Source organism: Tupaia chinensis, unplaced genomic scaffold (genome assembly GCF_000334495.1).
Source record: "Tupaia chinensis unplaced genomic scaffold, TupChi_1.0 Scaffold145280_1, whole genome shotgun sequence".
Classification (NCBI taxonomy): domain Eukaryota; kingdom Metazoa; phylum Chordata; class Mammalia; order Scandentia; family Tupaiidae; genus Tupaia; species Tupaia belangeri.
In genome coordinates, this window is record NW_006205141.1 from 430934 (window position 1) to 445571 (window position 14638).

Consider the following 14638-nt stretch of genomic DNA (forward strand, 5'->3'; position numbering starts at 1 on the left):
ACTACCTGCTGGTCCCAATTGATGATCAAATTTAAAAAAAAAAAAAAAAAAACAATAAATAAATTGAAATAAATTATTCTTAAAAAAAATAAAAAGGAATGTTTTTTTTACTACATCAGCCTTAGTGAGAGGCATCTGAAGGGCAGAATGGAGCTCTTATGGTGCCTGATGAAGCCAGCTACAAGTTCTGAGGGGTTCCATGGAAGGCTCCCATGGAAAGAAATATATCTTTTTTTTTTTTTCAATTGCTGGAGGCACATGCTCTTGCCAAAGAGTGAGATAGAAAGAGGTAGAAAAGAACATATTTTTAAAAACAAAGTCAACAATGTCTCTGTAGGTCATAAACCTCCTACCTCAGTGTCCCAAAGTATATATTATTCCCAAATGGACTGATGAGAAATGTGTTCATGTTGGAACATTCACTTTACAAGCTAAGTGACATATGTGATTGAATGTATAAAAGAAGTTGAAAATAAAGAAACAACATTTATGGCAAATATATGAAATACAACTTGTTTCACAACAGTAGACTAGTGTAACATGGAAGAAGAGGGAGACAAGCCTTAAGAAATATATTTTGAAATTCTTTCTATTGTGGTTATGACAAAGAGCGTGTGATATGTCATTGTTATTTTAATTTGCATTTCAAAAGGCACATACTGTATAATTCCATTTATATTAAATATTCAGAATAAGTAATCCACAAGTAGAAAAAGGAGATTGTCCTCTAGTCTGGTGGTTAAAGTAGCCAGCTCCCACATGGCCAATGATGCAGTTTAAATTATGGTCCCAGAGGCTTGAAAAATATGCTTGTCCCAAATCCAGACAGGATGGAGAAATGGAGAAGAGAGTGCAGCATCACTACACTCCTTTGAGAGGTGTTTTCTCACTCTCTAACTTTCCATCTCTCTGGCAAGTGTATGCGCTTCCTGTGAAAAAATATATATTTAAAATTTTTAAAAGTTGACAATAATTGCTAGGGTCTAGGAGGAAGAGGAACTGAAGAGTGAATGAATAGTGGTACCAGGTTTTAATTCTGGGCCCCTGAAAATGTTTCAAACCTTGACAGAAGTTGTGGGTTATCTAACATCTTGCATATACTAAGGGCAACTAACTTTACTCTTTAAAACAGTTAATTTTACATCTTGTGCATATTACCTCAATTACACATTTCAAGAGGGTTTTATAAAGAAAACCATTAAGGCCTGGCCCCCTGCAGGTTTCTGTGACCCTCCCCCTAGGGGCTCAGACCAGGGCTGAATGCTGCCCTCAGGGCTCCAGTCCCAGTGCCAGGGCACAGGCAGGACCGCTGGCTCTGTGGGCATACATGAGCTCCAGGCACCCGGAGTTGGGACCTGAGACCTTGCTGTTGCATGCCAGGACACTGTACATCAGGTCAGAGAACATGGGTGAGTTCTCGCTGCCAGAGCGGAAGGCTGAGCCTGCGCAGTGAGTAGGAAAGACTTGAGCGAGTCAACAGCCAGGGAAACTGCCCTGGTCTTGTTCTGCATGTGGTCCACACTGTCAAGCCCTATTACGTGTCAGTTCCTTTCTGGTTTTGCTCATCCTATTATGCTCAATTGTGAAATTGATATCAGTGGACACTTTTATTTGCAATCCAGTGGTGGGTAAGACAGTGCTAGCCCTTGATCTCTTACTTGCTCATGCTACAGTCAACCCATAAAATGGAAAATGTGTAATCATGAAGGCTTTCAGTGGATTTCTTTTTTTTTTCTTTTCTTTTTTGTTTGTTTGTTTGTTTTTGTTTTTTTGGAGAGGTTTTTGCTATAGGGTGTGTGTGCTTGCCAGAAAAACAGAGAGACAGAAAGTGAGAAATCACCCCCCAGGGGACTTGGCCATGCTGCAATCCCTACTACTCCATTCTCCTCTCTGGATCTTGGGTACATATGCACACGTGTCCAGAATGAATATAAGGGGATTCGAACCACGGTCAACTACATGAGAGTCCAGATACATAGCCATTACACACTGCTGGTGCCCTGTGGATTCCTTAAAGGCTTAAAATGTACAGTTTTATATCCAGATGATAAGCACAAAGGATGTATAGATACATTATTATAAAACTATTTTATAACAGGTCCAGGTGATTATCTGTGGAGTCTGGCTCAGATCCTCTTCCCCTTTCATTGACATTGGTTCACACTCACCCCAGGAACCTCATCATCATTTGCAACAAGGGCTAAGCCACTGCCTTCTACTGTGTCCAGGGACACCTGGGCATCTCGGCTCTGCAGAGTTTCACTATGGCTTTCCTAGCCAGAAACGCGCCTGACACATTCAATGAGGCCAACTTCCTCACATTCAGCATGCTGGTGTTCTGCAGTATCTGGGTCATCTTCCTCCCCGCCAACCATAGCACCGAGGGAAGTTCATGGTGGCTGTGGCGGTCTGCTCCATATTGGCCTCCAGTGCAGGCCTCCTAGGCTGCATCTTTGCCCCCAAGTGCTACATTATTCTGATAAGACCTGATAAGAACTCCTGGAAAGCTTTTAAAAACAGAAAAGGTTTCAGAGGAAACAGGCATTCTAAAGTTCTATCTCATAAGCCTTGGTCACATTTTTTAGGGGTTTAAACCAAAAATACACTCCAATTTTATATTCTCATATTATAAGGTAACTGAAAGTGATTGATTTTTAAATTCATATTTTAAAACAACCACTGTGTAAGTCTAATCATATACAGTTACTAAATCTGCAAATATAAATGATCTCATATCAACAGCAGTTTCTTACATTATGGATATTAATTAATAGCTAAATTTTATTAATGATTCATTATTTATAATGTTCTCCTATAAAGTTTCTCATTTCTGTATGTTCAGAAAAAATATCTTTATTTCCATATCTGAGCTATTGGTTTACATCTCCTTTCTTTCTCTTCTCTAGGATGGCCTAGCTAAAGTTTAGTTTGCTTCTCTTTTTTTTTTTTTTGGAGAGGATTTTGCTATAGGATGCGTGCGCTCACCAGAAAGACAGAGAGAGACAGAGAGACAGACAGTGAGAAATCACCCCCCAGGTGGGATGGCCACGCCGCAATCCCTTCTCCTCCTTTCTCCCCTCAGGATCTTGGGCATGCGCCTGGCATCAGTTTAAGCCACTGGGTCTGGGACTCACACTGTGGTTGACGTCATGGGAGTCTAGTTGACTTCATGGGAGTCTCCTGGTCCCAAGTTCAGTTTACTTCTCGATGTTAAAGAACCAGCTAGTGGTTACACTGATTCTCTGTTTGTTTTTTATATCTCTTATTTATATTCATTCTAATCTTCATATCTTTGTTTCTACTAGGTTTTAGTTTGCTCTTCTTTTTGCAGTTTCTTGATGTGTAAAATAGTACTAATCTAATGTCTTTCATCTCATTGTTCCACTCCAGAGATTTTAATTTACCCTTTTCATAAGTTATTAAGTTTACAAACCTGCTAAACATTTTACCCAAATGTGGGAAAACTGCTTAGAAATGCAAAGCACAATAAAGTAGCTACATGAAGAGAAAAAAACAATATGTCCATTAAAACAAAGTTATTGTACATGGTACCACTTAAAATTGGTAATTTGTGTTTTTAAAAAGTTGCACAGCTACAAGGTGATTCACTGCTGACTCACTGTTGAGCAATTTCAAGAGGAAATAATATATTTAGAAAATTGTAATTTCATAGTCAATTCTAAATTTAATTAGTTACAATGTAACTAATCAGATGGCATTCTGATCATAATATTAAACTTTTAATTTAAAAACATTAGCACATATTAGATTTTCTATATAGGATCTATTTTCCATTCTTGGGGGAAAATGGAAGAACTTGAGATCATGGTCTCCAGAGAAAGTTTTGCTGCTTTTAAATTTCTTGTTTTCACCTTTAACATTTTAATTTTTAAGAATTAAATCATATGATTTTTTTTTGGAGAGGTTTTTGCTATAGGGCACATACGCTCGCCAGACAGACAGAGAGAGACAGAGAGACATAAAGTGAGAAATCACCCCCCGGGGGGATGGCCACACTGCAATCCCTTCTCCTCCATTCTCGTCTCAGGATCTTGGGCATGCACACTAAAATTCTTTTAGTTTTTTTGAGATAAATGATAAGTTATTGTTAACTATATTCACCCTTAGTATGCAATGGAATACTCTGATCAAACTATAATTTTATACCTTTAGGTAACCTTGTCTTTCTTTTTCTTTTTTTTTCTTTTTTTTTTTTTTTTTTTTGGGGGGGTTTTTTTTTAGAGGGGTTGGGGAGTGTGTGTGCTTGCCAGAAACAAAGAGAGATACAGATAGACAGAAAGTGAGAAATCACCCCCCAGGGGGCATGGTCATGCTGCAATCCCTTCTCCATTCTCCTCTCGGGATCTTGAGCAGGCACGTACATGTGCCTGGCTTGAGTTTAAACCACCAGGTCCAGGACTTAAACCGTGGTCGACTACATGGGAGTCCAGCAACATAGCCATTATACCAACTGCTGGTCATGTCAACCTTGTCTTATATTTCCCTCTTCCCTATTATTCCTATTAGCTGCTAACCACTATCTGACCCACTGTTTCTACTAGATACACCCTAGCTTCCACCTATTAGGATATCTATAATACTAGCCTTTCTAGTTGTAGAGAAAATAATTCTAAAATTTAAATAAAGCCATGAAAGACACTAAGTGGCCAAAACAATCCTAAACAAATCACCTAAAATAGGAAACATGCCAAACAAAAGCTGGAGGAATTATACTACCACCCTTTAAATACATCATTAAGCTATATTAATGAAAGTAGCACAGAAATGCAAAAAAAAAAAAAAAAAAAAAATCCTGACAAAAAATGACACAAAACCAATGTAACAGAATAGGAAAGATAGAAATAAATCCATTTATTTACACTAGATTGATTTTCAACAGTTGTGCCAAGAACATACACTGGAGGAAGAACAGTATATCTTCAATAAATGGTGCTGGGGATACTAAATATTCTCACAAGAAAGAACAGCTTACACCCTTAAATGTAAGATATGAAACAAAATTACTAGAAGAAAACAGGGAAAATCTGGGATTATATCAAACTAAAATAATTCTGCACAACAAATAAAAATAATCAATGTGCAGAAGAAGCTAAAAATGTCAGCTAAAAATGTTTGAAATCTATTCATCTGATGAGGGATTAATATTCAGAGTATATAAGAAACTCAGTAAACCCCACAGCAAAAACAAGCAAACAACGAATAAACTACAAAATTAAGCACATGAATAGACATTTCTCAAAGAAGAAATCCAAATGTCCAAGTATGTGAAAAAAAAAAAAAGCTCAACATCACTAATTACCAACAAAACATAAATCAACGTTACGATGAGGTTTTACTTTATCCTAGATAGGATGGCCATTTTTTTTTATTTTCTTTTTCCTCAATAATGTCAAGTTTGATCTGCCAAATATACAAGCTGAATTTGAGCATGTTTTGCCTGAGTGCTGCAGAAAACAGAGGTTTCTTGAAATGATCAATGGGTAGGTTAAAAATGGGCTGTGGCCCAGGCTTGGAAGATGGTAATGTGATGGGGAAGAGCAGAGGGGCAGACATCAGTAGGAGGGAATGGACCAGGGGTGAGCTGTGACCCTCAGAGACCCAGGGTCATAGGCCCACCCCTCTCTGAATTAGCACCCAGGAAACATAGACCGGGGCTGGTTGTCAGACACTGGTCAGCAGCTGCCCCCGAAACAACCACCCACTAATGTGAATATTGACCAGACACACAGGAGCTCCTCTTACCCCACTCCCAGGCACCCCTAACAAAGGTTCTGAATTCTAAAAACATTCAAATGGTTGTATGGAATGCTGTCCTTCATCTTTCTGTCTCACAGATAGCAGCTGCACCTCCCCTCTTCCACCCTGTCCCCCTAAATGCTTTCTGTGCCAAGATAAAGAGGATCCCTAGGCTACAGGAGCTCTTGGCCATGAGGGACTGTTGCAATGGTGGCAGGGCAAAGGGGTGAGACATGGCAGAGGCCCTGACAGCACAACCCAGTCCCCTGGCATCTCCTCCCATGGGCCACACTTGCTGATTCAGGGACAGTGACTACATTTGTTTTCCTGACAAAGTCGGTCATCTTTTACTCTCCTCCCCTTTCCTTTCTTCCTCACTGCCTCCTCTCGCTATTTCTGGACAATCATCAGCCTGACAAGGTCAGCCTTGGCTTGCTCTTCACAGTGACTCTGTTTGTTTTCCTCACTTTCTTCTAAGTTGGTCATCATTTGCTTTCCTCTCCTGATTTCTTTCTCGCTGTCTCCTCCCACTGTTTCTGGACATCTCCAGCTGGACAAGGTCACCCTTGGCTTGCTCTGTCTTCCCATCTAAAGCATTTTCATGTAACACTCTTTTTTTCTCCTTCTTGGTTTCTTTTCATTTTTCCCTTGGTCACATCTTGGGCCCATCCAGACCCAGGTGTGTGGCCTTTGGTTGCCTGTGTCATCCAGCTGGGTTTCTCCACATCAATGAGCCCTTCCCTGCCTTGTGCTTTGGTTAATGGTTACCTTCTTCATCCTCGCCCTCAGTCTAGATACAGATTGTCCTCATTTTTGGGTCACCTGCAGCCCCATCTCCACCTTCTTCTTGTTTCTTTTTCTCCTCTTTTAGGTATTGTAGCTCCAATACCTGCAGTGGTGATGTCTGGAACTCAGAATGGCTATTTTCTTTCTTTCTTCTTTATTTTGGGGCTATGCCATAGGAACTGCACACTTTTGTCAGAGAGGGACAAAAAGGGGGGAAGTGAGAAATCAATCCCCAAGGGGGAGGGGCACACCACAATTCCTTCTCCTCTTAGGATTTTGAGCATACATGCATATGCAGTAGGCATAATTTTCAAGTTGTCAGGTCCAAGACTTGAGCTACAGTTGACCATATGGGCTCCAGCACCTTATCCACCATGCCACCTGCTGGCTCTGAGAATGGCCATTTTCTAAAAGACAAACAAACAAACAAACATGGGAGGGGAGGGATGATGGTGAGGTGATAAAACGTGACACACTGTGAGGTTGACTCACATAAAAACATTTTGTGTTCACACCTAGAGACCTCAGCAATGTGCTGGGCTTGCATGTACCTATAATCTGGGGTAGGCTGAGGCTGGGGTAGATAATGGTGTTGATCTGTTTTGGGGAGTGCCTATTTCTGTCTGTGGGTTCCTCCCCCTCTCTGTCTTTTTAATTTTAGATTATTTTCTTATTTCCTACCATGGAGATTGCAAATAATATAAAAACATTATAAAAACTTTATTTGATTTTATACTAACTCAACTCCAACAGTGTTCTGTATAGACAATTCTGTGTCTGAAAGTGCCCCAACAGCAGTAGCAGGGGTGTTTCCACAGGGAGAATCCCAAATCATCCTGGCTTTGGTTGGGTTGGCCAAGTAAGAAGCACTAAAGTAAGCTTGCAGGATGAGCAGTCAAAGCACTTATTGGGAGAAGTTCCACACAGTGGACTCCAGAGTCTTCATGATGGACATGCAGGAAGTGTTCTGCCTAGGTGTGTTCTTACAGAGGGGTGGTCTTATAAACATTTTGTGATTTGAAGGTGTTTCAGGAATAGAGCCAATTTTTATATGTTCAGCAACACGTATGACCTTCCAGTGTTTGGGGCAATGACCTAGTTTCAGCAGTGACTTGGACTATTATTGCAACTTTCCAGGCACAAAGCTGCAGGGGAAGCACACAGCTGACTGGTCACAGAACAATCAGACAATCAGAGTTTTCTTACCCAGGAAGCAAAGTGTAGAGAACAGAGGGACCTTGCAGTAGCATTAATAAATTCTGGGTCTACACAGCTACATTTTTTTAATAGATTTTTGCTGTAGGAAGCATACGCATGCCAGAGAAACAGAGACAGAAATCATCCTCCAGAGAAAATGGTCATGCCACAATCCCTTCTCCTCCATTCTCTTCCAAGGATCTTGGAAACACACATCCCCCCCCCCCACACACACACACAAGGGATAGCCACACTACAATCTCTTTTCTTCCATTTTCTCCTCAGATCTTGGGTGCATGTATGTGCACATTCATCCTGTATATTTTTCTGTCTGTTGGGTCTAGGACTTGAATTAAGAAGTCAGCCAAGCGGGACCCAGCACCTTGCCCATCAGGCCACTTGTGGGTACCACAGTTATATCTTTTATATGACTTGGCCTATGGTCAATAGTTCATTAGTTGTTAGGATAGTTTCATTTACAAATATGGCATTACATGGAGACTACAATTAATAATAATGTATTATACACCTGAAAATTGCTGAGAGGGTAGATTTCAAGAGTGCTCATCACAAAAAAAGGTAAGTACATGGGATAATGCATATGTTAGTCACATTTACTTAGCCATTACACAATGTAAACACATTAAAAAATGTATACCAAAAATACACAATTTTTATTTCATAATTTTAAAAAGTAACAGAAAAATAAAAGTTAATCTAAGTTCATTGAGAATGTCTTCCAATTCATTATGTAGCTAAAAATGATAGGATTTTCTCCCCTTCAAAAGGCTAAATATTATTCTAATGTGTATATGAACATTTTATAATCCCCTGCCCTGTTTATAAAAACTTACATTGTCTCTGTATCTTGGCTACTATGAATGATGCTTTAATAAAAATGGGAGCCCAGCACTCAAGATGGTTACTTATCTCAGCTATGGAGGCTTAGGTCATGGCATTCTGGACTGTGCTGCTGGAAGCCACACGGTGACTGAGGTTCAAATTCTTAGCCTGGTTGGCCTGAAACATGCGAGGCACACACATAAGTGCCTAAGATCTGGTGAACTGGAAAACTTGAGGGTGCCAAACCAAGAAGAGTGTTCCTCTCTTTTCCTCTTTTCTCTCACATTGTATTATAAATATGTACATACAGATGCAGGTATCTCTTTATCATATTATTTTCTGTTACTTTGCTGTGTATATATATCAAACATATTGTACCCAGAGGCCTCCTCTTTTGAGTGTACCTCTAGGCCCTGGGAGCAACTTTGCAACTTTTGCTCTGTCACCCAGCACTCTAGCAGCCTGGGCTCACCTCACACACCAGGACACCCTGGCCTGGACTCAGCAGGCTTCCTTTCATGAGTGCACCCACAGGTCCTGGGGTTAACTTTGGAATTTTGGGCACACCAGCTGGGTGCAGCACGTGACTTGTTCCTCTTCACTAAGTTACATATCCTTAGGTTGCTACCACCTCATCAAGAGCTGAAAGTTTGGTAGAGGAGCCAAGCACCTGAATTTACCCATAACTGCTCTGATCTAGGAGACATGGTCCTCCAATAGAAATATGCCTAGGAACTAAGTGTGAACTTTCCTCTTCCAATACTACAGAATCTGCTCCAGTAAATAGAAAAAAATGAATACTGTATCAGATAAATAAAAAACAGTGCAGATCTCAAAAAAAAAATTTAAATAAGATAACGGGGATAACTCTCCCCCACCCCATGTGAGTGCAGTAGCCTCTCATCAACAATGAACAGCACAGAAATGTCAGACAAAGAATTCTGAATATTCATGATGACAAAACTCAATAAGATGCAAGAGAAAACAATCAGCTAGAGGAAATGAGAAAATTATTTCAGTACACAAAAAAGGAATTTCATAAAGAAATAGACACCCTAAAAAAAAAGAACCGAACAGAACTTCTAGAAATGAAGAATTAATACAAGAAATCAAAATTCCCCTAGATAGCATTAAGAGCAGAATGGATTGTGCAGAAGAAATAATTTTTTTTTGAGATGTTTTTGCTATAGAGCACATGTGCTTGCCAGACAGATAGAGAGAGCCAGAGAGATAGAAAAGCGAGAAATCACCCCCCAGAGGGGATGGCCATGCCACAATCCCTTCTCCTCCATTCTCCTCTCAGGATCTTAGGCACGCATGCACATGCACCCGGCATGAGTTTAAGGCACTGGGTCCAGGACTCGAACCATAGTCAACTACATGGGAGTCCAGCAACATAGCCATTATGCTAACTGCTGGTCCCAAGAATTTTTGACCTTGAAGATGAAGTCTCCAACATTGACCAAACCACCAAAAAAGAATTAAAAAAAAAAATGAGGACAACATCTGGGAAATTCTAGACACCATGATATACCCAAATATCCTTATAACGGGTATCCCAGAAGGTAAAGAACTGCTAAAGACATGGAAAACTTTTTTCATGAAATGCTATCTGAAAATTTTCCAAATATATAGAAACATAGAGAAATTCAGACCCAAGAAATAAAAAGAATCCCAAATAGAATCAACACAAAAAGATACTTCCCCCAGCACATATAGCCCGATTGGTAAAAATAAAAAAGAAAGACAATATTCTAAAAATGGCAAGGGAGAAACATAAAGTTACTTATAAAGGTTATCTCATTAAGCTAACATCAGACCTCTCAGCTGAAATAATGCAAGCAAAGAAAGAATGTGAAGATGTAATCAAAATATAAAAAGAGGGACCAGCAGTTAGCGTAATGGCTATGTTGTTGGACTCCCATGTAGTCGACCATGGTTCAAGTCCTGGACCCGGGGGCTTGAACTCATACTGGCCACATGTGCATGCATGCGCAAGATCCTAAAAGGAGAATGGAGGAGAAGGGATTGTGGCATGGCCATCCCACCTGGGGGGTGATTTCTTGCTTTCTGTCTCTCTATCTCTCTCTGTCTTTCTGGCGAGCGTACGCGCCCTATAGCAAAAACCTCTCAAAAATAAATAAATAAAAGATTTATTTTATTGCCAAGAATGTAGTCTAACTGAATATTCCATATTCAGTAAAAAAAAAAAAAGAAAAAGAAAATCAATTTCAAACAAGAATACTATATCTGGAAAGATTATCCATCAAATGGGAAGAACAAATAAAAGTATTCTCAGATAAAAACAGAAAAAATTTACCAATACTAGACTAGCTTCACAGGAAGTACTATATGAGGATAACTAAAGAGCGACAATAGGAAATAGGAGAACAGAAACAACTGAAAAAAATGGCTAAAAAAATGACAGGGATAAGTCCACAAATATCAATAATAACATTGAATGTTAATGGATTAACTACTCCTAGTAAAAGACAAAGACTGGCTAAATAGACACAAAATCATAAGCTATCTATAGCTTTTCTTGTGGGCATTAATTTCTCTTATGACTGCTTTTGCTATGTCTCATAGGTTATAGACATTCATTTGTTTGTTTTAAATGATGTCATACATAAAATGGACTTGACATCTACAGAGTAGTTCACCCAACTGCCACAAAATATACAATTTTCTCATCCCCAAATAGAACATTTTTGAAGATTGACCACATGATAGGGGACAAAGCAACCCTTTATAAGTTAAGATGTATAGAAACCAGACACAGCATCTTACAAGACACAGACCTCACTGATAAGGACATACATAGGCTGAAAGGGAAGGGCTAGAAAAAAATATTCTACGTAAATGAAAACCAAAAATTAAAACATTGGAGTTGGCTATACTGAGATCAGACAAAATAGACTACCATGAAAGATGTGAGAAATGAAGGACATTATATAGTACTAAAAGGACTTGTTCACCAAGAAGATATAACACTTGGTAAACATCTATGCACATAACATCATAGTGTTAAATCTCAAGAGAGAGAGAGACTGCAACATAACAATCATAGTGGATCTCAATACCCCACCCACTCTGTCCTCTGGACAGATCATCTAGACAAAAGTAAACAAAGAGATGCAAGATTTAAATGACACCATACATAAAATGGACTAGATATCTACAGAGTATTTTACCCAACTGTCACAAAATATACAATTTTCTCATCCCCAAGTGGAAGATTTTTGAAGATTGACCACATGATAGGGGACAAAACAAGCCTTTATAAATTAAGATGTACAGAAACTAGATACGGCATCTTTTCTGATCATGAGGAAATCAAACTTGAAATCAACTGCAGAAAGAGCCCTCAAAAATACACAAACACATGGAAACTAAACAACCTACTCCTGAATGACTTTACCACTACAGAAGAAATTAAGACTGATATCAAAAGGTTCATAGAAGCCAATGAAAACAAACAAATGAGTGTTTATAACCTATGAGACACAGCAAAAACAGTCATAACAGGAATTAGTATCCACAAGAAAAAAGCAGAAAGGTGGCAAATAAATAGTCTAATGACACAACTCAAAAACAACAATCATAAAACAAATCCAGGAGAAAAGAAGTAATAAAGATTTGAGCAGAAATAAATGAAATAGAAAATAAAAGAACTATACAGAAAAAAAAAAACAAAACCAAAAGCTGGTTCTTTGAGAAGATAAACAAACTTGACATATCATTAGCTAGATTAATCAAGAAGAACAGAGAAAGGAGTCAGGTAGGTCAAATCAGCAAGGAAACAGGAGTTATTACAATGGACATAACAGAAATATAAAACATCATAAGAGAATATTATAAGCAATTATATGCCAACAAACAAGAAAACCTAGATAAGATAGACAAATTTCTGGACATGTATGACTTACCAAGATTGAACCAGGAAGAAATAGAAAGTCTGAATAGACCCATAACAACAATGAGATTGAATCAGTAGTAAATAGTCTCCCAACAAAGAAAAACCCACGTCCCAATGGCTTTACTTCTGAATGCTACAAAACTTTTAAAGAAGAACTAACCCCAATTATCCTCAAACTACTTCTAAAGATCCAAAAAGAAGGAACCCTCCCAAATTTATTCTACAAAGCCTCCAGCATCCTAATTCCCAAACCAGACAAGGACATGACAACAACAACAAAAAATTTCAGGTCAATGTTCCTGAAGAATACACATGCAAAGTTTTCAACAAGAGACTAGCAAATCATATTCAACAACACATTAAAAAGATACACCATGACCAAGTAGGCATTATTGAAGGGATGCAAGGATTGTTCGACATATGCAGAACAATAAATGGAATACATCTCATTAACAAAAGAAAAGATAAAAGCTATATGATCATATTTATTATATCAATCCATGCAGAAAAAGCATTTGATAAAATACAATTTCCCTTCATGATTAAGACTCTCAGTCAAATAGGCATAGAAGAGATATTCTTCAACAGTCATAGCCATCTGTGAATAACCCACTGGTAACATCATACTGAATGAGGAAAAGCTGAAAGCTTTTTCACTAAAAACTGGAGCAAGACAAGAATGCCCAGTTTCTCTACTCCTTTTTAACATAGTACTGGAAGTTCTAACCAATGCAATCAGACAAGAGAGTCAAATAAAAGGCTGGGACCAGCAGTTAGCGTAATGGCTATGTCGCTGGACTCCCATGTAATCGACCATGCTTCGAGTCCCAGACCCGGTGGCTTAAACTCACGCCGGGTGCGTGTGCGTGCGTGCCCAAGATCCCAAGAGGAGAATGGACGAGAAGGGATTGAGGCATGGCCATATCCCCTGGGGGGGTGATTTCTCGCTTTCTGTCTCTCTGTCTCTCTCTGTCTTTCTGGCGAGCACACGTGCCCTATAGCAAAAATAAATAAATAAATAAAATTCTCCAAAAAAGAAAAAAAAGGAGTCAAATAAAAGGCATCCAAATAGGAAAAGAAGTGAAATTATCTCTATTTGTAGATGATATAATGTTATACATAACATCCACGCAAACACACACACACACACACACACACACACATACACACACACACACACACACACACACACACACACAACTCCTGGAAGTGATAAATGAATATCGTAAACTGTCAAGATATAAAACCAGCATACAAAATCTGTAGTATTTTTAATACCAACAATGGACAAATTGAGACATAATTGAAGAAAGCAGTTTCAGTTACAATAGTCACAAAATCAAAGAGATATTTAGGAATAAACCTCACCAAAGAGATCAAAGATCTCTACAAGAAAAACTATGACCACTTGAAAATAAAAGTAAAAATTATACAAAATGTGGAAAATTTTCCATGTTTCTGGACTGGAAGAATGAATATAATCAAGATGTCAATCCTACCCAAATTAATCTAAAAATATGATGCAATTTCAATCTACCAGAGATATCCCTCACAAAAATAGAAAAATATAAAATTTGTCTGGAATCATAAAAAAACCCATATCACCAAAGCAATACTGTGCTAGTGTAATAAAGTAGGAGGTATCTCACTTTCTGACCTCAAAATATATTACAAAGTTGTGATCATCAAAACAGCATGGTAGTGGCACAAAAACAGACAGGTAAACCAATGGAACAGAATTGAGAACCCAAAAATAATCCCCAAAACTTACAGCCAACTGATCCTTGACAAAGGGCACAAGATGATTTAGTGGGAAAAAAAAAAAAAAAACTTTTCAACTAATGGTGCTGAGAAAACTGGATATCCACCTGCAGAAAAATGAAATTAGACCCACATCTCTTACCATTCACAAATTAATTAAAAATGGACTATAGACTTAAACATAAAGCCCCAAACCTTAAAACCACTGGAGGGAAACACTAGAGCGGGGGGGGGCATTTAAGGGACACAAAAATGGAAAATTATCTGTTGATGATAATATGTATGGTAATGCCTTTGCATCAATATACAGGAGAGGAAAATTCATGATACACATAATTGAATGTAAAAATAAAATAAAATAAAGGGACTAGCAGG